This window comes from Carcharodon carcharias, chromosome 2 (genome assembly GCF_017639515.1).
Source record: "Carcharodon carcharias isolate sCarCar2 chromosome 2, sCarCar2.pri, whole genome shotgun sequence".
In the NCBI taxonomy this organism is placed as follows: Eukaryota; Metazoa; Chordata; class Chondrichthyes; order Lamniformes; family Lamnidae; genus Carcharodon; species Carcharodon carcharias.
In genome coordinates this window covers 3,863,563-3,885,019 of record NC_054468.1, presented here as the reverse complement: position 1 = coordinate 3,885,019, position 21,457 = coordinate 3,863,563, and the positions used below count along the sequence as shown (strand labels likewise).

At 45.4% G+C, this 21,457-nt stretch overlaps 1 protein-coding gene across 3 annotated transcripts in view; it reads left to right on the top strand.

Annotated features, from left to right (window-relative positions):
- The window catches only part of LOC121292992 (LIM domain containing preferred translocation partner in lipoma), a 525,780-nt gene that overhangs the window by 122,833 nt on the left and 381,490 nt on the right, over positions 1-21,457 (top strand). For all 3 annotated transcript variants that reach the window (XM_041215543.1, XM_041215524.1, XM_041215533.1), the window contains exon 2: positions 416-476. The gene's annotated coding sequence lies outside the window, so the exon portion shown is untranslated. The remainder of the gene's footprint in view (positions 1-415; positions 477-21,457) is intronic.

Genomic DNA, 21,457 nt, shown 5'->3' with positions numbered 1-21,457 from the left:
GTTAATATACTGCAAAGACTTTTTTTTGCTAAATTTAGATACCTGAGTGGAGAATGGTGACTAATTCCCAGGATTCACTTCACTTCAAATATTTAATTTCCACCTTCCAGGTGGATTTTAGTTTTGGCCTGATGGTATATTTGGATTTTGTAACTTTGCTTGTTGATACCAGAAACAGCAGGTTTATCATTTCTTGTAAGGTGAAAAGATGTCTGATGTTTTAGAGTGTGTATATTTTATTTGAAATATTTGAGGAGAAACTTGAGACTGATGGAAGGAAAGCAAATTCTGTTTTTGTGTCTGATCCCTAGTATGTTCCTTTTTCTCTCTTTTGCTGCCTAGAATCACCTGTTGATGGTTTAAGCATTTGAAATTACCAACTATCCTCATGAATTTTTCTGTTTCTTTTTGAAAGAGCCAAGAATTGTGAGATTTTCCACACCAACGGAGTTGGGAACACCTCTCCCTCTGTACAGGTCAGTAAAAGTTTTATTTTGGAACTATGTACCTGGTTCTGGTGTCGAATGATAGAATGTGCAGCTTATGGTGTTTGAACTATAAAAAAAAGCATGTCTATGAAATATATTTTATTAGTCCAATGTTCCCAGGATCAAGGTTTCAAATCCCACCACAGCAGCTTATCAGTATGATTTGAATTTTAAAATAAATCTGGAAAGAAAAGTCTGGAGCAGTCAGCCTGACCTCAAAGCTGTCAGATTGACTTAAAAACCCACCTGGTTCACTAATGTCCTTTAGGGAAGGGAATCTGGTCTGGTCAGATATGTGACTCCAGTACCACACCAACTGACCCAAATTGTCATCTGAAGTGGCCTAGCAAGTCCCTTAGTTGTTCCAACTTCCAACGTATCTTGGGGATGGACAATAAATATCAGTCTTGCCTCCACCCCCTTCTCTCTCTGGCGTTTCCTCGACGTATGGACATGGTTGCAGGCCTGACCTGTGTTTTATTGAGTGCAGCTATTTTTTTTGAGTGTATTTTTTCATCTGGCGTTCAGGTCAGGTGGGCATAACACTGGAGTTGTTTCCAGGGGATCCACCCTGATGCAGTGTTTAACATGATCAATCTAAAAATGTCATTTCTAATTGTTGTCAGGATGTTTAATCCTATCTGAGGTTCAAACCAAGTACAAAGAGGCACAATTTCTGAGCCATTCAAAGAAAGAAAGGATTTGCTTTACTCCAGTGCCTTTCCTGGCCTCAGGATGACCCAAAGCACTACTACAATAACAGCTTGCATGTGTGCAGTGCCAGCAGTGTAATAAAATGCCTCAAGGCAAGAGTTATAAAGCAAGATTTGACGCAGAGCCACATAAGGTGAGATGAGGGCACATGGCAGAAAGCTTGTTCAAAGAGGTGGGTTTTAAGGTTGAAAGGTAGAGAGGAACGGAGAGGTTTAGAGAAGGAATTCCAAAGCTTTGGGCCTAGACAGCTGAAGACATGACCATTAAAAGGAGTAAGAGTAAAATCCAAAATTCGGGAGTGGCATCAGAGAAACCTGCAGCCTTATTAACCCCATTTCCCTCTTTCTCTGTAATCCCTCTCCCCTTAGTCTCATTGATCCCGTCACCCTCTGTCCTCGGTCTCATTAATCCCATTACCCTCTCTCTCTGTAAACCCCCTATCCTCAGTCTCATTAACCCCTTTGCCCACTCTGTAAACCCTATAGAGGAATGGGTGGACTTTAAAGTGTAAGTGGGACCAGAATAGTCAAGGTACAATCCCACGATGGGGAAAGGAATGGGAATGAAATCCAGAATTCCCTGGACAGTGAAGGAGTTACAGAGTAAATCATAAGCAGAAAATGGGGTGAATGCTAAATATCAGGTTGATAATGCAAAGATGGAACAGGTTGAATGTAAAAAGTACAGAGGGGAAGTGAAAAAGAGAATAAGAGGGGCAAAGAAGGAAGATGAATAGATGGTAGGCAGTATAAAAGGAAACCCACTGATGGAGCTGAATAGCAACCAAAATGGAGATCTGGTGGTGGAGGCAGAGCTCATGGCTGAGAGGCACTAAGTGAACATTTTGCACTGGTGTTTACCATGAAAGAACAGATTATCAAAACTGTGGTAAACAAGAAGGTTGCTGGGATACTAGATGAGATAAAAGTAAGAGGAAGTACTTGATGGGCTGACTATACTTAAAGTAGATATGTTACTAGGTCTGGATGAGATGCATCCTCAGTTGCTGAGTAAGGATGGAAATTGCAGAGGCGCTGGACATAATGTTCCAATCCTTAGATACAGGGGTGGTGCCAGCGGACTGGAGAATTGCAAATGATACATCCTTCTTCAAAAGGCATAAATATAAGCCCAGTAACTACAGACCCATCAGTTTAATATCAATGCTGTCAGAAACAATAATCCAAGTTAAAATTAACAGTCACTTTGACCACCATGGATTAATAAAGGAAACCCAGGGCAGATTTGTTCAGGTCAAACTGTGTTTGACTAACTCGATTGAGATTATTGATGAGGTACTAGAGAGGGTGAACAAGGGCTGTGCAGCTGATGTTGTGTATATGGACTTTCAAAAGGTGTTTGACAAAGTGCCGCAGGGGCAGTGGCAAAATTGCCTAAGGGAGAGAAAATAGAGCTTTGGTGATTGGCTGGTTTTCTGAAGGAAGGAAGGTAAACAATGCAGTTCCCCAAGGGTCAGTAGCAGGGCAACAACTGTTTCTGAAGTACATTAATGGATTGGATTTGAGAGGTTTACAGGGCATGACTTTGAAATTTTACTCAAGACACAGAACCTGGAAATGTAATAAACAATGAAGGTAGTGATAGATTCAGGGTGGTGATGTAAGTAGACACATGACAGATGAAAATCATTGCAAAAGCAAATATAAACATATGAAATAAGAGCAGAAGTAGGCCATTCGGCCCATCGAGCCTGCTCCACCATTCAATAAGATCATGGCAGATCTGTTTGTGTTTTGAATTCCACACTCCCATCTATCCCCTGATAACTTTTGATTCCCTTGCCTAACAAGAATCTCTCTACTTCCGCCTTAAAAATATTTAATGACCTCCCCCCACTGCCTCCACCACCTTCCGATTCAGAGAATTCCAAAGTCACACAACCCTCGGAGAGAAAAAAAATCTCCTCATCTCTGTCCTAAAAGGGCGACCCCTAATTTTAAAACAGTGCCCCCTAGTTCTGGACTCACCCACAAGAGGAAACATCCTTTCCACATTCACCTTGTCAAAGCCGTTCAGGATCTTGTAACCTTCAATCAAGTCACCCCTCACTCTTCGAAACTCCAGTGGAAACAAGCCCAGTCTGTCCAACCTTTCCACATAAGACAACCCACTCATTCCAGGTATCAATCTAGTAAACCCCCTCTGAACCGCCTCCAATGCATTTACATCCTTCCTTAAATAAGGAGACCAAAACTGCCCACAGTATTCGAGGTGCGGTCTCACCAATGCCCTGTATAACTGAAGAATAACATGCTCACTTATATAAAAACAAAAAAACTGCGGATGCTGGAAATCCAAAACAAAAACAGAATTACCTGGAAAAACTCAGCAGGTCTGGCAGCATCGGCGGAGAAGAAAAGAGTTGACATTTCGAGTCCTCATGACCCTTTGACAGAACTTGAGTGTGTCCAAGAAAGGGGTGAAATATAAGCTGGTTTAAGGTGTGTGTGTGTGTGTGTGTGGTTGGGGGGAGGCGGGGGTTGGTGGGTTTGGGTGGGGGGAGAGAAGTGGAGGGGGTTGGTGTGGTTGTAGGGACAAACAAGCAGTAATAGAAGCAGATCATCAAAAGATGTCACAAACAACAGAACAAAAGAACACATAGGTGTTAAAGTTGGTGATATTATCTAAACGAATGTGCTAATTAAGAATGGACGGTAGGGCACTCAAGGTATAGCTCTAGTGGGGGTGGGGGGAGCATAAAAGATTTAAAAATATTTAAAAATAATGGAAATAGGTGGGAAAAGAAAAATCTATATAATTTATTGGAAAAAACAAAAGGAAGGGGGAAACAGAAAGGGGGTGGGGATGGAGGAGGGAGCTCAAGACCTCAAGTTGTTGAATTCAGTCTAGAAGGCTGTAAAGTGCCTAGTCGGAAGAAGAGGTGTTGTTCCTCCAGTTTGCGTTGGGCTTCACTGGAACAATGCAGCAAGCCAAGGACAGACATGTGGGCAAGAGAGCAGGGTGGAGTGTTAAAATGGCAAGTGACAGGGAGGTTTGGGTCATTCTTGTGGACAGACCGCAGGTGTTCTGCAAAGCGGTCGCCCAGTTTACGTTTGGTCTCTCCGATGTAGAGGAGACCACATTGGGAGCAACGAAAGCAGTAGACTAAGTTGGGGGAAATGCAAGTGAAATGCTGCTTCACTTGAAAGGAGTGTTTGGGCCCTTGGACAGTGAGGAGAGAGGAAGTGAAGGGACAGGGGTTGCATCTTTTGCGTGGGCATGGGGTGGTGCCATAGGTGGGGGTTGAGGAGTAGGGGGTGATGGAGGAGTGGACCAGGGTGTCCCGGAGGGAACGATCCCTACGGAATGCCGATAGGGTGTTGAAGGGAAGATGTGTTTGGTGGTGGCATCATGCTGGAGTTGGCGGAAATGGCGGAGGATGATCCTTTGAATGCGGAGGCTGGTGGGGTGATAAGTGAGGACAAGGGGGACCCTATCATGTTTCTGGGAGGGAGGAGAAGGCGTGAGGGCGGATGCGCGGGAGATGGGCCGGACACGGTTGAGGGCCCTGTCAACGACCGTGGGTGGAAAACCTCGGTTAAGGAAGAAGGAGGACATGTCAGAGGAACTGTTTTTGAAGGTAGCATCATCAGAACAGATGCGACGGAGGCGAAGGAACTGAGAGAATGGGATGGAGTCCTTACAGGAAGCGGGGTGTGAGGAGCTGTAGTCGAGGTAGCTGTGGGAGTCGGTAGGTTTGTAATGGATATTGGTGGACAGTCTATCACCAGAAATTGAGACAGAGAGGTCAAGGAAGGGAAGGGAAGTGTCAGAGATGGACCACGTGAAAATGATGGAGGGGTGGAGATTGGAAGCTAAATTAATAAATTTTTCCAAGTCCCGACGAGAGCATGAAGCGGCACCGAAGCAATCATCGATGTACCGGAGAAAGAGTTGTGGAAGGGGGCCGGAGTAGGACTGGAACAAGGAATGTTCCACATACCCCATAAAGAGACAGGCATAGCTGGGGCCCATGCGGGTACCCATAGCCACACCTTTTATTTGGAGGAAGTGAGAGGAGTTGAAGGAGAAATTGTTCAGTGTGAGAACAAGTTCAGCCAGACGGAGGAGAGTAGTGGTGGATGGGGATTGTTCGGGCCTCTGAGGAAGAAGCTAAGGGCCCTCAGATCATCCTGGTGGGGGATGGAGGTGTAGAGGGATTGGACGTCCATGGTGAAGAGGAAGCGGTTGGGGCCAGGGAACTGGAAATTGTTGATGTGACATAAGGTGTCAGAGGATTCACGGATGTAGGTGGGAAGGGACTGGACAAGGGGAGAGAGAAGGGAGTCAAGATAATGAGAAATGAGTTCTGTGGGGCTGGAGCAAGCAGAGACGATCGGTCTACCGGGGCAGTTCTGTTTGTGGATTTGGGTAGGAGATAGAAGCGGGCCGTCCGAGGTTGGGCGACTATCAGGTTGGAAGCTGTGGGAGGAAGATCCCCAGAGGAGGTGAGGTCAGTGACAGTCCTGGAAACAATGACTTGATGTTCAGTGGTGGGGTCATGGTCCAGTGAGAGGTAGGAGGAAGTGTCTGTGAGTTGACGCTCAGCCTCCGTGAGGTAGAGGTCAGTGCGCCAGACAATAACAGCACCACCCTTGTCAGCGGGTTTGATGACAATGTCAGGGTTGGACCTGAGAGAATGGAGTGCAGTAAGTTCAGAGAGAGAGAGATTAGAATGGGTGAGAGGAGCAGAGAAATTGAGACGACTAATGTGGCGCCGACAGTTCTCAATGAAAAGATCAAGAGAAGGTAAGAATCCAGAGGGAGGGGTCCAGGTGGAGGGAGAATATTGGAGGTGGGTGAAAGGATCCGTTGAACGGGGAGAGGACTCCTGCCCAAAGAAGCGAGCCTGACAAGGGTGGTGCTGTTGTCTGGCGCACTGACCTCTACCTCGCGGAGGCTGAGCGTCAACTCGCAGACACTTCCTCCTACCTCTCACTGGACCATGACCCCACCACTGAACATCAAGCCATTGTTTCCAGGACTGTCACTGACCTCATCTCCTCTGGGGATCTTCCTCCCACAGCTTCCAACCTGATAGTCGCCCAAACTCGGACGGCCCGCTTCTATCTCCTACCCAAATCCACAAACAGAACTGCCCCGGTAGACCGATCGTGTCAGCTTGCTCCAGCCCCACAGAACTCATTTCTCGTTTTCTTGACTCCCTTCTCTCTCCCCTTGTCCAGTCCCTTCCCACCTACATCCGTGATTCCTCTGACACCTTACGTCACATCAACAATTTCCAGTTCCCTGGCCCCAACTGCTTCCTCTTCACCATGGACGTCCAATCCCTCTACACCTCCATCCCCCACCAGGATGGTCTGAGGGCCCTTAGCTTCTTCCTTGAACAGAGGCTCGAACAATCCCCATCCACCACTACTCTCCTCCGTCTGGCTGAACTTGTTCTCACACTGAACAAATTCTCCTTTAACTCCTCTCACTTCCTCCAAATAAAAGGTGTGGCTATGGGTACCCGCATGGGCCCCAGCTATGCCTGTCTCTTTATGGGGTATGTGGAACATTCCTTGTTCCAGTCCTACTCCGGCCCCCTTCCACAACTCTTTCTCCGGTACATCGATGATTGCTTCGGTGCTGCTTCATGCTCTCGTCGGGACTTGGAAAAATTTATTAATTTTGCTTCCACTCTCCACCCCTCCATCATTTTCACATGGTCCATCTCTGACACTTCCCTTCCCTTCCTTGACCTCTCTGTCTCAATCTCTGGTGATAGACTGTCCACCAATATCCATTACAAACCTACCGACTCCCACAGCTACCTCGACTACAGCTCCTCACACCCCGCTTCCTGTAAGGACTCCGTCCCATTCTCTCATTCCTTCGCCTCCGTCGCATCTGTTCTGATGATGCTACCTTCAAAAACAGTTCCTCTGACATGTCCTCCTTCTTCCTTAACCGAGGTTTTCCACCCACAGTCGTTGACAGGGCCCTTAACCGTGTCCGGCCCATCTCCCACGCATCCGCCCTCACGCCTTCTCCTCCCTCCCAGAAACATGATAGAGTCCCCCTTGTCCTCACTTATCACCCCACCAGCTTCCGCATTCAAAGGATCATCCTCCGCCATTTCCGCCAACTCCAGCATGATGCCACCACCAAACAAATCTTCCCTTCACCCCGCCTATCGGCATTCTGTAGGGATCGTTCCCTCCGGGACACCCTGGTCCACTCCTCCTTCACCCCCTACTCCTCAACCCCCTCCTATGGCACCACCCCATGCCCACGCAAAAGATGCAACACCTGCCCCTTCACTTCCTCTCTCCTCACCGTCCAAGGGCCCAAACACTCCTTTCAAGTGAAGCAGCATTTCACTTGCATTTCCCCAACTTAGTCTACTGCATTCGTTGCTCCCAATGTGGTCTCCTCTACATTGGAGAGACCAAACGTCAACTGGGCGACCGCTTTGCAGAACACCTGCGGTCTGTCCGCAAGAATGACCCAAACCTCCCTGTCGCTTGCCATTTTAACACTCCACCCTGCTCTCTTGCCCACATGTCTGTCCTTGGCTTGCTGCATTGTTCCAGTGAAGCCCAATGCAAACTGGAGGAACAACACCTCACCTTCCGACTAGGCACTTTACAGCCTTCCGGACGGAATATTGAATTCAACAACTTTAGGTCTTGAGCTCCCTCCCCCATCCCCACCCCCTTTCTGTTTCCCCCTTCCTTTTTTTTCCAATAAATTATATAGATTTTTCTTTTCCCACCTATTTCCATTATTTTTAAATATTTTTAAATCTTTTATGCTCCCCCCACCCCCACTAGAGCTATACCTTGAGTGCCCTACCATCCATTCTTAATTACAACATTCGTTTAGATAATATCACCAACTTTAACACCTATGTGTCCTTTTGTTCTGTTGTTTGTGACATCTTTTGATGATCTGCTTCTATTACTGCTTGTTTGTCCCTACAACCACACCAACCCCCTCCACTTCTCTCTCTCTCCCCCCACCCAAACCTCCCCCCCCACCACACACACACACATCTTTAACCGGCTTATATTTCACCCCTTTCTTGGACTTGAACTCAAGTTCTGTCAAAGGGTCATGAGGACTCGAAACGTCAACTCTTTTCTTCTCCGCCGATGCTGCCAGACCTGCTGAGTTTTTCCAGGTAGTCCTGTTTATGCTTACTTTTATGTTCAATCCGTCTCGTAATAAAAGCTAGCATTCCATTAGCCCTTGTGATTACTTGCTGTTACCTGCGTACTAACTTTTTGTGACTCATGCACAAGAACACCTAGATCCCACTGCACCTTGGAATTCTGCAGTTATTCTCCATTTAAGTAATACTCTGCTTTTTTATTCTTCCTGCCAATGTGAACAACTTCACATTTTCCCACATGATACTCCATCTGCTAGAATTTTGTCCACTCACTCAACATCTCAAGATCTGTCCGCAAACTCCTTACGTCTTCTTCACAACATACTTTCTGACCAATCTTTATGTCGGCTGAAAATGTAGCTACCGTGTCTTCACTGCCCTCATCTAAGTCATTGATGTAAATTATAACAAATTGAGGCCCCAGCACAGAACCCTGCAGGATTCCACTCGTCACATCCTGCCAATCAGGCAAAAACCCATTTGTGCATACTCTCTGTTTTCTGCCAGCTAGCTAATCTTCTATCCAGGCTAATGTGTTACTCCCTGCATCATGAGCATTTATCTTCCACAGTTACCTTTGATGTGGCACCTTATCAAATGCTCTCTGGAAATCCAAGTACAGGCTACCCATTATCCATAGTGCATGTGACTCCTTCAAAGAGTTCCAATAAATTGGTTCAACATGATTTCTCTTTCATAAAACCATGTTGACTCTTCCCAATTACCTTAAACTTTTCTGAGGTCCCAGCTATAACCTCTTTAATGATTGACTCTAACGCCGATAGGGGACATTGGTGTATATGTCCATAGATCCATGAAGACAGCAGCAGAGGTAGATAAGGTGGCTAAGAAGATATATGGGACACTTGCCTTTATTAGCCGAGGCATAGAGAATAAGAGCAGGGAGGTTATGATGGAGGCGTATAAAATGCTAGTTAGGACACAGCTGGAATAGTGTGTGCAGTCCTGGTTGCCACATTATAGGAAGGATGTGATTGCAGTGGAGAGAGTGCAGAGGAAATTCACCAGGATGTTGCCTGGGCTGGAGCGTTTCAGCTATGAAGAGAGATTGGATATGCTAGGGTTGTTTTCATTAGAACAGAGAAGGCTGAAGGGGGACCTAATAGAGGTAAACAAAATTACGAGGGGCATAGATCGGATAGATAGGAAGAAACTTTTCCCCTTAGTGGAGGTGTCAATAACCAGGGGACATTGATTTAAGGTAATGGGCAGGAGGGTTAGAGGGGATTTGAGGAAAAATCTTTTCACCCAGAGGGTGGTTGGAATCTGGAACTCGCTGCCTGAGGGGGTGATAGAGGCAGGAACCCTCACAACAGTTAAGAAATATTTAGATGAACATTTGAAACGCCTCAGCACACAGGGCTACAGGCCAAGTGCTGGAAAATAGAAAGGTGCTTGATGGCCGGCACGGACATGATAGGCCGAAGGGCCTGTTTCTGTGCTGCATAACTTTATGATTCCTTGGGAGGCGAAAATGTAGTGGTATTGTTACAGGACAAGTAATCCAGAGGCCCTGGGTAATGATCTGGGGACTAGGTTTGAATCCCACCACGAACTTGAATCCAATAAAAATCTAATGATAACCATGAAATAGTGTTGATTGTTGTAAAAACCCATCTGGTTCACTAATTCCCTTTAGGAAAGGAAATCTGTCATCTTTATTACATGTGACTCCAGACCCACAGCAATGTGGTTGACTCTGAAATAGCCTAGCAAGCCCACCCAGTTGTAACAAATCGCTACTAAGCCTCAAAAAAGGAATGAAACCAGACGGACCACCCAGCATAGACCTAGGCACTGGAAACAACAACAACAATCTCAGCCCTGTCAACCCCTCAAAGTCCTCCTTACTAACATCTGGGGGCGTGTGCCAAAATTGAGAGAGCTGTCTCACAGACTAGTCAGGCAACAGCCTGACATAATCATCCTCACGGAATCATATCTTACAAATAACGTCCCAGGCTCCACCATCCCCATCCCTGGGCATGCCCTGTCCTACCGGCAGGACAGACCCAGCAGAAGTAGCAACACAGGAGGGAGGGAGGGAGTTGCCCTGGGAGTCCTTAACATTGACTCTGGACCCCATGAAGTCTCATGGCATCAGGTCAAACATGGGCAAGGAAACCTCCTGCTGATTACCACGTACCGCCCTCCCTCAGCTGATGAATCAGTGCTCCTCCATGTTGAACATCACTTGGGGAAGGCACTGAGGGTGGCAAAGGCGCAGAATGTACTCTGGGTGGGGGACTTCAATGTCCATCACCAAGAGTGGCTTGGTAGCACCACTACTGACCGAGCTGGCCAAGTCCTAAGTGACATAGCTGCTAGACTGGGTCCGGCAGGTGGTAAGGGAACGAACAAGAGGGGAAAAGATACTTGACCTGATCTTCACCAACCTGCCTGACTTAGACGCATCTGTCCATGACAGTGTCAGTAGGAGTGACCACCACATGGTCATTGTGGAGACGAAGCCCTATCTTCACATTGAGGATACCCTCCATCATGTTGTGTGGCACTACCACCGTGCTAAATGGGATAGATTTCGAACAGATCTAGCAACTCAAGACTGGGCATCCATGAGGTGCTGTGGGCCATCAGCAGCAGCAGAATTGTACTCGAACACAATCTGTAACCTCATGGCCCAGCATATCCCACATTCTACCATTACCATCAAGCCAGGGGTCAACCCTGGTTCAATGAAGAGTGCAGGAGGGCATGTCAGGAGCAGCACCAGGCATACCTAAAAATGAGGTGTCAACCTGGTGAAGCTATAACACAGGATTACTTGCGTGCCAAACAGCATAAGCAGCAAGTGATAGACAGAGCTCAGCGATCCCACAACCAATGGATCAGATCTAAGCTCTGCAGTCCTGTTACATCCAAACATGAATGGTGGTGGACAATTAAACAACTCACTGGAGGAGGAGGCTCCACAAATATCTCCATTCTCAATGATGCAGGAGCCCAGCACATCAGTGCACAAGATAAAGCTGAAGCATTTACTACAATCTTCAGCCAGAAGTGCTGAGTGGATGATCCATCTCGGCCTGCTCCAGAGGTCCCCAGCATCATAGATGTCAGCCTTCAGCCAATTCGTTTGACTCCATGTGATGTCAAGGAATGGCTGAAGGCACTGGATACTGCAAAGGCTATGGGGCCTGACAACATTCCAACAGTAGTACTGAAGACTTGTGCTCCAGAACTTGCCACGCACCTAGCCAAGCTGTTCCAGTTATAAAAACAAAAATAAAAACAAAAAACTGCGGATGCTGGAAATTGAAAACAAAAACAGAATTACCTGGAAAAACTCAGCAGCATCGGCGGAGAAGAAAAGAGTTGACGTTTCGAGTCCTCATGACCCTTCAACAGAACTAGGTAAATCCCAGGAAGGGGTGAAATATAAGCTGGTTTAAGGTGGTGGGGGGGTGGGGTTGGGTGGGGGGAAAGAAGTGGAGGGGGGGGTGTGGTTGTAGGCAAAAGCAGTGATAGAAGCAGATCATCAAAAGATGTCACAGACAGCAGAACAAAAGAACACATAGGTGTCGAAGTTGGTGATATTATCTAAACGAATGTGCTAATTAAGAATGGATGGTAGGGCACTCAAGGTATAGCTCTAGTGGGGGTGGGGGGAGCATAAAACATTTAAAAATATTTAAAAATAATGGAAATAGGTGGGAAAAAGAAAAATCTATATAATTTATTGGAAAAAAAAACAAAAGGAAAGGGGAAGAAACAGAAAGGGGGTGGGGATGGAGGAGGGAGGTCAAGACCTAAAGTTGTTGAATTCAATATTCAGTCCGGAAGGCTGTAAAGTCCCTAGTCAGAAGATGAGGTGTTGTTCCTCCAGTTTGCGTTGGGCTTCACTGGAACAATGCAGCAAGCCAAGGACAGACATGCGGGCAAGAGAGCAGGGTGGAGTGTTAAAATGGCAAGCGACAGGGAGGTTTGGGTTATTCTTGCAGACAGACCGCAGGTGTTCTGCAAAGCGGTCGCCCAGTTTACGTTTGGTCTCTCCAGTGTAGCGGAGACCGCATTGGGAGCAACGAAAGCAGTAGACTAAGTTGGGGGAATGCAAGTGAAATGTTGCTTCACTTGAAAGGAGTGTTTTGGCTCTTGGACGGTGAGGAGAGAGGAAGTGAAGGGACAGGTGTTACATTTTTTGCGTGGGCATGGGGTGGTGCCATAGGTGGGGTTGGGGAGTAGGGGGTGATGGAGGAGTGGACCAGGGTGTTCCGGAGGGAACGATCCCTACGGAATGCCGACAGTGGGGGTGAAGGGAAGATGTGTTTGGTAGTGGCATCATGCTGGAAATACCACTCACTCAGCTTCTCCAAATCACACTGAAGCATCTCTGCAATCCTCCTCACAGCTCACCCTCCCATCCAGCTTTGTGTCATCTGCAAATTTGGAGATATTACATTTAGTTCCCTCATCTAAATCATTAATATATATCATGTATAGCTGGGGTCCCAGCACCGTTCCCTGCCATTTGGAAAAATACCTGTTTATTCCTACTCTTTGTTTCCTGTCAGCCAACCAGTTTTCTATCCATCTCAATACACTACCCCCAATCCCATGCGCTTTAATTTTACACGCTAATCTCTTGTGTGGGACTTTGTCGAAAGCCTTCTGAAAGTCCAAAGAAGCCCCTCATCAACTCTACTAATTACATCCTCGAAAAATTCCAGTCGATTTGTCGAGCATGATTTCCCTTTCATAAATCCATGCTGATTCTGTCCAGCTATTAAATCTTTTAGAATGGACTGTAGAATTTTCCCCACTACCAATGTCAGGCTGACTGGTCTATAATTCCCTGTTTTTTCTGTTTTCTCTCTCTGAGGTGACCGAGTGTGGCATCAAGGAGCCCTAGCAAAACTGGAGTCAGTGGGAATCAGGGGAAAACTCTCTGCTGGTTGCAGTCATACCTAGCACAAAGGATGATGGTTGTGGTTGTTGGAGGTCAGTCACCTCAGCTCCAGGACATCACTGCAGGAGTTCCTCAGGGTAGTGTCCTCGGCCCAACCATCTTCAGCTGCTTCATCAATGACCTTCCTTCCATCATAAGGTCAGAAGTGGGGATGTTCGTGCTGATTGCACAATGTTCAGCACCATTCGCAACTCCTCAGATACTGAAGCAGCCCATGTTCAAATGGAGCAAGACCTGGACAATATCCAGGCTTGGGCTGACAAGTGGCAAGTAACATTCATGCCACACAAGTGCTAGGTAATGAATATCTCCAACAAGAGGGAATCTAACCATCCACCCATGACGTTCAATGGCATTACTATCACTGAATCCCCCATAATTAACATCCTGGGGGTTACCATTGACCAGAAACTGAATTGGACTAGCTATATAAACACTGTGGCTACAAGAGCAGGTCAGAGGCTAGGAATCCTGCGATGAGTAACTCACCTCCTGACTCCCTAAAGCATGTCTACCATCTACAAGGCACAAGTCAGAAATGGGATGGAATACTTCCCACTTGCCTGGGTGAGTGCAGCTCCCACACCACTCAAGAAGCTTGACACCATCCAGGACAAAGCAGCCCGTTTGATTGGCACCACACTCACAAACTTTCACTCCTTCCACCACTGACGCACAGTGGCAGCAGCGTGTACCATCTACAAGATGCACTGCAGGAATTTACCAAGGCTCCTTGGAGAGTACTTCCAAACCCATGACCACTACCAAGGACAAGGGCAGCAGATAGATGGGTACACCACCACCTGGAGGTTCCCCTCCAAGTCACTCACCATCTGACTTGGAAATATATGGCTGTTCCTTCACTGTTGCTGGGTCAAAATCCTGGAACTCCCTCCTTAACAGCGCTGTGGGGCACCTACACTGCATGGACTGCAGCAGTTCAAGAAGGCATCTCACCACCACCTTCTCAAGGGCAACTAGGGATGGGAAATAAATGCTGGCCCAGCAAGTGAAGCCCACATCCCATTAATGAATAACTAAAAAACCTTCCCCATGACAGACATCAAGCTAACTGGCCTATAGTTTCCTGTTTGCTGCTTGCTGCCCTTCTTGAATAGAGGGACTTTATTTGCTCCCATCTATTCTGATGGAACCTTTCCAGAATCCAGGGAATTTCAGAAAATTAACACCTACGCAACTACTACCTCATTAGCCACCACATTTAAGACCCTCAGACGAAGCCAATCTGGACCTGGAGACTTTACAGCCCGCAGCTCCATTAGTTTGTTCAGTACTGCTTCCGTTGTGATTGTCATTTCACCAATTTCCTCTCTCCCCTTCACCTCCCAATTTGCAGCTGTTACTGTAATATTTTTATATCCTCTGTAGTGAAGATAGAAGCAAAATCTTTGTTCCTTTCATTCGCCATTTCCTTATTATCTAATATAACTTCCTATTATCACTCTCTAGAGTACCAACACTCACATTACCCTCTCTTTTCATGTTTAACTACCTGTAGAAATTCTTGCTATCTTTTTTACATTTTTAGCCAACTTCCTCTCATAGTTAACCATGGATGGTGGGTCTTCCCCTTAGAATTTTTATTTATAGTTGTAATATACCTATTCTGAGTACTCTGAAATATCCCCTTAAGTGTCTGCCATCGCTTCTCTATTGATCTATCCCCTCGCCAAGTATACCAGTTCACTTCAGCTAGCTCCGCTTCATGTCCACATAGTTGCCCTTATTTAAATTTAAAATACTAGTCTTAGATCCACTCTTCTCCCTTTCAAACTGGATGTAAAATTCAATCATATTGTAGTCGCTGCTACTTAGGGGTGCCTTTACTCTGAGGTCATTAATTAATCCTGTCACATTACACAATACCAAGTCTAATATAACCTGCTCTCTGGTTGGTTCCAGAACGCGCTTCTCTAAGAAACTATCTCGAAAGCATTCTTTGTGTCCTCATCCAGGATACTACTGCCAATCTGACTTTTTTAGTTTATATGCAGATTAAAGTCACATATTATTACATTATTATTGCTGTCCCTTTATCACAAGCACCCAATATTTCTTCTTGTATACTTTGTCCCACATTCTGGCTACTGTTATAGAATCATAGGGGTCTACAGCACAAAAAAAGCCCTTCTGTCCATCGAGTCTGCACTAGCCAAACTATTCTAATCCCATTTTCCATCACTAGGCCCATAGCCCTGTACGCCATGGCATTGAACACCCAAATACTTCTTAAATGTTATGCCTCTACCACCCTTTCAGGCAGTGAGTTCCAGATTCCCACCACCCTCTGGGTGAAAAAATTCTTCCTCACATCCCCTCTAAACCTCCCGTCCCTCACCTTAAATCCATGCCTCCTGGTTATTGATCCCTCCACCAAGGGGAAAAGTTCCTTCCTGTCTCCCCTATCTATGCCCCTCATAATTTTATACACCTCAATCATGTCCCCCCTCAATCTCCTCTGCTCCAGGGAAAATAACCCCAGTCTATCCAATTTGTGCCCCACAAAACAGAAGCCACTTCTCCCACACCAGTCTTTGAGCCACATATTTGTTTAATTTTATGTACCCTGTGCCAATTTGCACACAGCTCAGGCAATAATCCAGAGATTATAACCTTTGAGATTCTGTTTTGTAAATTAGTGTGTAGCTCCTCATACTCTCTACACAGAACCTCGTTCCTAGTTCTGCCTATGTCATTGGTACTGACATGGACCACGACAACTGAATCCTCCCCCTCCCACTGTAAGTTCCTCTCCAGCTCTGAGCCTTTGTCCCAAACCCCGGCACAGGACAGGCAACACAGCTGTCTGGACTCTCACTCTTTGCTACAGAGAACAATGTCAATCCCCCTCACTATATTGTCCCCAACTACCAATACATTCCTTTTTGCTCTCCCCACTTGAATGGCTTCCTGTACCACGGAGCCATGGTCAGTTTGCACATTGTCCCTGAAGCCCCTGCTCCCATCCAAACAAGCTGAAAGAACCTGCTGGAAAATAGCAGAGGCTCACACTCCTGCATTCTTGCCCTCTGGTCCCCTTACCTGCCTCGCTCATAGTCAGACCCTTCTGCCTTTGTCCACTGACCAAATCAGAAGACCCTATCCTAAGTAGTGTGACTGCCTGCTGGTGCAAAGCATCCAGATAACTCTCCCCCTCCCTGATGTGTCGCAGTGTCTGCAGCTCAGCCTCCAGCTCATTGACTCTAAGTCAAAGTTCCTCAAGCCGCAAATACTTACTGCAGACGTGTTTGCCCTGGGTCACAATGTTATCCAGGAGCTCCCACATGCTGCAGGCTTGACACATCACCTGTCCTGCCATCCTTAATGTGTTTTAAATAATTGCTTAATTATATTAATCACTTAATTATGTTGCTTTCTTGTTTATTTTATTAACTTCACCACCAATTTGTGTCCTATTTTAAATCTTAGGAATGGAATAAAACTTACCCACTAACCAGATACTCACCAAACAGCTAGCTACTTTCCCTGTATTAGAGCAAGGAAGCACTTCCTACAGGGTGAGAAAGACAGAAAGAGGAAACAAGCACCTCCTCCCCCCCTTCACCGAACTCCCTCTCTCACCAAACTCCAAATCTTCATTCAGTTTCCTTAGCTGCTCTCCATTTGTGAGGTGATACATTTTGGTAGGAAGAATAAGGAGAGGCAATACAAACGAAATGATACAATTTTAAAGAAGGTTCAAGAGCAGAGAGACCTGGGCCTGTAGATGCACAAATCTTTGAAAGTGATGGGACAGGTTAACAAAGCAGTTCAAAAGACTTTTTAAATATAGGTATAATGTACAAAATCAAGAAAGTTATGTTAATCCTATACAAAATACTGTTTAGGTCCCAATTGGAATATTGCCTGATTCTGGTCACCATACTTTAGGAAGAATGTTAAGCCTTTGGAGATCATACAGAAGAGATTTATTAGAATAGTTCCAGGAATGAGGAATTACGATCATGTGGATAGATTAGAGAAGCTGGGCTGCTCTCCTTAGAGCAGCGAAGGTTAAGAGGAGATTTGTTAGAGTTGTTCAAAATCATGAAGGGCTTAGGTAGAGTAAATAAAGACAAACTGCTTCTGGTGGCTGAAGGTCATATACCGGAAGGCATGTATTTAAGAAGATTGACAAAAGAACTAGAGGCGGCAAGAGGAAAACCTTTTTTCCGCGCAGTGTTTAGGATCTGGGATGCACTGCCTGAGTGTGATGGAGGCATGTTCAATTGTGACTTTTAAAAGGGGATTGGATAAATATTTGAAGGAGAAGAAGTTGCAGGAATTGGAGAAAATAAGGTGGGAGTGGGACTAACTGGATTGCTCTTTGAAAGAGGCAGCACAGACTCAATGGGCTGAATGGTGCCCTGTGCTGTACTATTATATGAACCAATGATTTCTTATTGGTTGTGTGCTGGGGGAAGAGGTCCAGCAGTAAATAGAAATAATATCAGATAACTGCAGCTTGTTTCAACATTTAAAAAGCTGTGGAAATGGAGGGGGTTTTGAACTGTTTTGGATGTGTTGCAATTGTAAGGTCACATTAAGAAAATTAATCCTGCACAGAGGATGAATGTGGGCCAGTAGTGTGAATGGGCAGTGATGCATGGCCGAGTGTGTTGGCATGATTGGATGGTGTACTTGTGGCACTGTTCTGTGGTATGACTTAGATGCACAACATAGATGCACAATGTAATTATACAATGCCGGTAACAATGTAGTTGGTCTCATTCAAAATGAAAACAGATGTTCAGCTGTCAGTATGTTTTTAGTTTATTTTGAGCAAGTGGAAGTTGTTCATCCGTAAATCTGCTGTAAATGCCTGTAAATTGCAGAGTTGTTAATTGGCCCTGAGGTTTATAAATAGGAACTTTTGAAATATGGGTTTATTTTAGGGATGGGGCCGTCGATGTTTTATTACAGAACATGAAGGCCATTTACACAACTTCTGGTCAACTCTTGCAGAATATTATCACTAAGGACTGCCTGGTCACAATCCACCCAATAGTAAGGTGAATACTGAATGGGGAACTTCCAGTGGGTTTTTTTTAGAGCATCAGTACAGCAAAAGTGATCAACTTATTTCTAAATTCTGGTATTCAAAAAATCATAAATAAATCACATCAAATAAGCATTGATGGAGTAGATGGTACTGAAGACTGGAAATGGATAATCAAACTCCAGTTGGTGCATCAATGAGTATTAGCTGTGCTCTCTGTGTTGCACAACCACAAGAAATTGTCACACATGAATTTAAATGAACTGTGCCCCTCGACATAACATTGGATTCCACAAAATGGAGCATTACCATTTTGTGCTCCAATGCGCAATTTTGGCCGAGTTGTCCTATTAATGATAGAGTTGACCTGCAGACACTTCTTGGGTGGAAACATTAAGTTTATTTACAATATACTCAGCAGCAACTACATGTGTGTTTTCAACTCCAACTCTATACTGACTCCTGAGGTAGTCGATGCTATTCTCCTATTGGTTACTATAGATCATGTGATCTTGCCTAACAAGTATTATTCTTAAAGGTACATTATACACTAAATAAAACCATAATTACTGCATTCCTCCCCCTTTAACATGGCTGTACATATATTTACAAGCACATATTTTTCAAGAGAACATAATGTTTACACTGGGTAAGGAATTTACACAGTCTTTCAGGCGGTTTCCTGGTACGTGTGTAATGTCTCAGCTCCACAACTCCAGGTTCTTTATCAGGAACCTACTTTTCCAGAGTTGCCTGCACATCAGGTGCTTTGATGGGCACTTGCAGTTCTGTATCCTCAAGTCTTACAGGAACACCAGACGTGTCAGTCCTGGGTTGAGAATCCTTAACAGGAAACACAGACCTGGTCATGGTCACTGGTGGAACCAAATCTTGGTGATTTGTCTCTCTCTTCCTTAAATGGTTCACATGTAATGGATAATTCAGCCTTCCACTTCCAAATGGTAAGAAAGAGGTCCAGTCACCGCACTTATTTAACCCAAAACTACTCTGGTCCTCCCCCGAAATTTTTCACGTATACCGTCTCTCCCACGGTAAATTTCCTCTCGTGATATGCCAGTCATGTCCAGTTTTCTGACTTGATCCCTTTCCACCTTCTCCTTTAAACTCAACATTATCCAGCTCAACCTTGACCTGAGACGGTGTTTCAACAATAACTCCGTAGGTGTAACACCTGTTGTTGTGTGAGGGATGGTCCTATAATGAAAAAGAAAGTCTGCTAGTCTGATTGCTAAGGAATCACTAGTTAGCTTTTTCATGCCAGACTTGAATGTTTGAACTGCCCTTTCGGCCAGTCTGTTTGAGGGAGGGTGGTACAGTGCAGTTTTCACATGAATGATACTGTTGACGCTGTCAAACCGTTGAAATTCAGCACTCATAAATGTTGTGCCATTATCGGAAATGACTACTTCTGGCGGTCTGTGAATGGCAACACTCAGACGTAGCTTCTTAATTGTAGATGACGACGTTGGTGACTTCACCTCATATATGTCCATCCATTTTGAATGGGCATCGACAATGAGCAGAAATATTGTTCCCAGGAAAGGTCCAATGTGGTCAATGTGTAACTGTACCCTGGGTCTACCTGGCCACTCCCATGGGTATAATGGAGCTGTCACTGGCAACTTTTGCAGTTTCTGACATTGCACACAGTGCTTTACTAAACTCTCTATTTCACCATCCATCCCTGGCCACCATAGGTAATTAAAAGTGGCTCCCTTCCCTTTGTAGGAACTATCACTCATGCACCCCACAGTAAGATGCCATCCTGGCTGGTTATTTCATGTCTTCTGCTGAAGTACATTTCCTTTTATCAGATACGGGCTCCTGTGACCAACCGTGTAGCACTTGTTCTCATACCTGAGATAGGACTGGGTCCCGACTTGTCCAGTCTCTGACCTGTTGAGCTCATCCTGGGGAGGAATCAACGAAATTTAACAGTAAAACAAGTTCCTGTGGAACTGGGACATGCTCATCATTTTCTTGTAAAGGCAAACGACTAAGGGCATCGGAATTTGTGATTTGATTGTCAGGCCTATGTATGAAAGTGTATTCATATGCTGCCAGAATTAAGGCCCATTGTTCTATTCTCGCTGAGGCTGTGGGTGGTATAGCCTTGTCCTCACTAAACAATCCGAGTAATGGTTTGTATTCTGAAATGATTGTAAAACGGTGGCCGTATATGCACTGGTGAAATTTCTTGACACCAAAGATGGACAGGCCTTTTTCTTTCTGTGAGTATCCCTTTTCTGCTGTGGTGAGTGTTCTTGATACATAACCTATTGGCCATTCCGTGCTGTTGTCCATCCAGTGAGAGAGCACTGCTCCCACTCCATAGGGAGATGTGTCACATGTCAGCACCAATTCTTTCATCTGGTCATAATGTACTAATAGTTTGGACGAGTGCAACAATTATTTCACCTTTATGAAAGCTTCTTTCTGGGGTGCCTCCCAAGACTAACGCTGGCTCTCTTTGAGTAGAGAATGCAGGGAAGCCAGCACTGTAGGCAAATTGGGTAAGAACCATCCATAATTGTTGATCATTCTCAGGAATGATTTGAGCTCTGAGGTGTTCTTTGGCGCAAATGCCTCTCTTATGGCTCTCACTTTCCCCTCAACCAGGTGGAGGCCCTGTGAATCTACCCGGTGACCCAAATAGATTACCTCCCTGGCCTTGATCGTGCACTTCTCTTTTTTCTAGCACAGACTTTAATCCCAGCTTTCTTTTTGACTTCACTGTTGTCCAGACTTCTCTCAGATACAAGTTCAGCTAGTCTGAACTCAATGGCTGAGCCTCCCAAAATTCCATCATCTGTCTGCTTCTTGGAAAATTCTGCGACTTTTGCTTCCAAAGCCTCTTTGGCTTCACTTAGCTGATTCTTCAGCTCTTCCACCTCTTTTTTGTATTTGTTTGCTGCCTCCTGGAAAATTGAACATTGTTGTGTCTTCTCTGCCAACTCATTCTTCAGTTTGTTCAGAGAGGTGCTGAATTCTTTCTGTCTCTCTTTGTACTTTTCCAGCGGTACACCTTTGACCTGAGGGAATCTTGTCGTGTGTGAAGGTCTTTCAACAGGTTTTTTCTTCTCTTTGAAAATTGTTCACCTCATCTCGAACTCTGTCATCAAGCA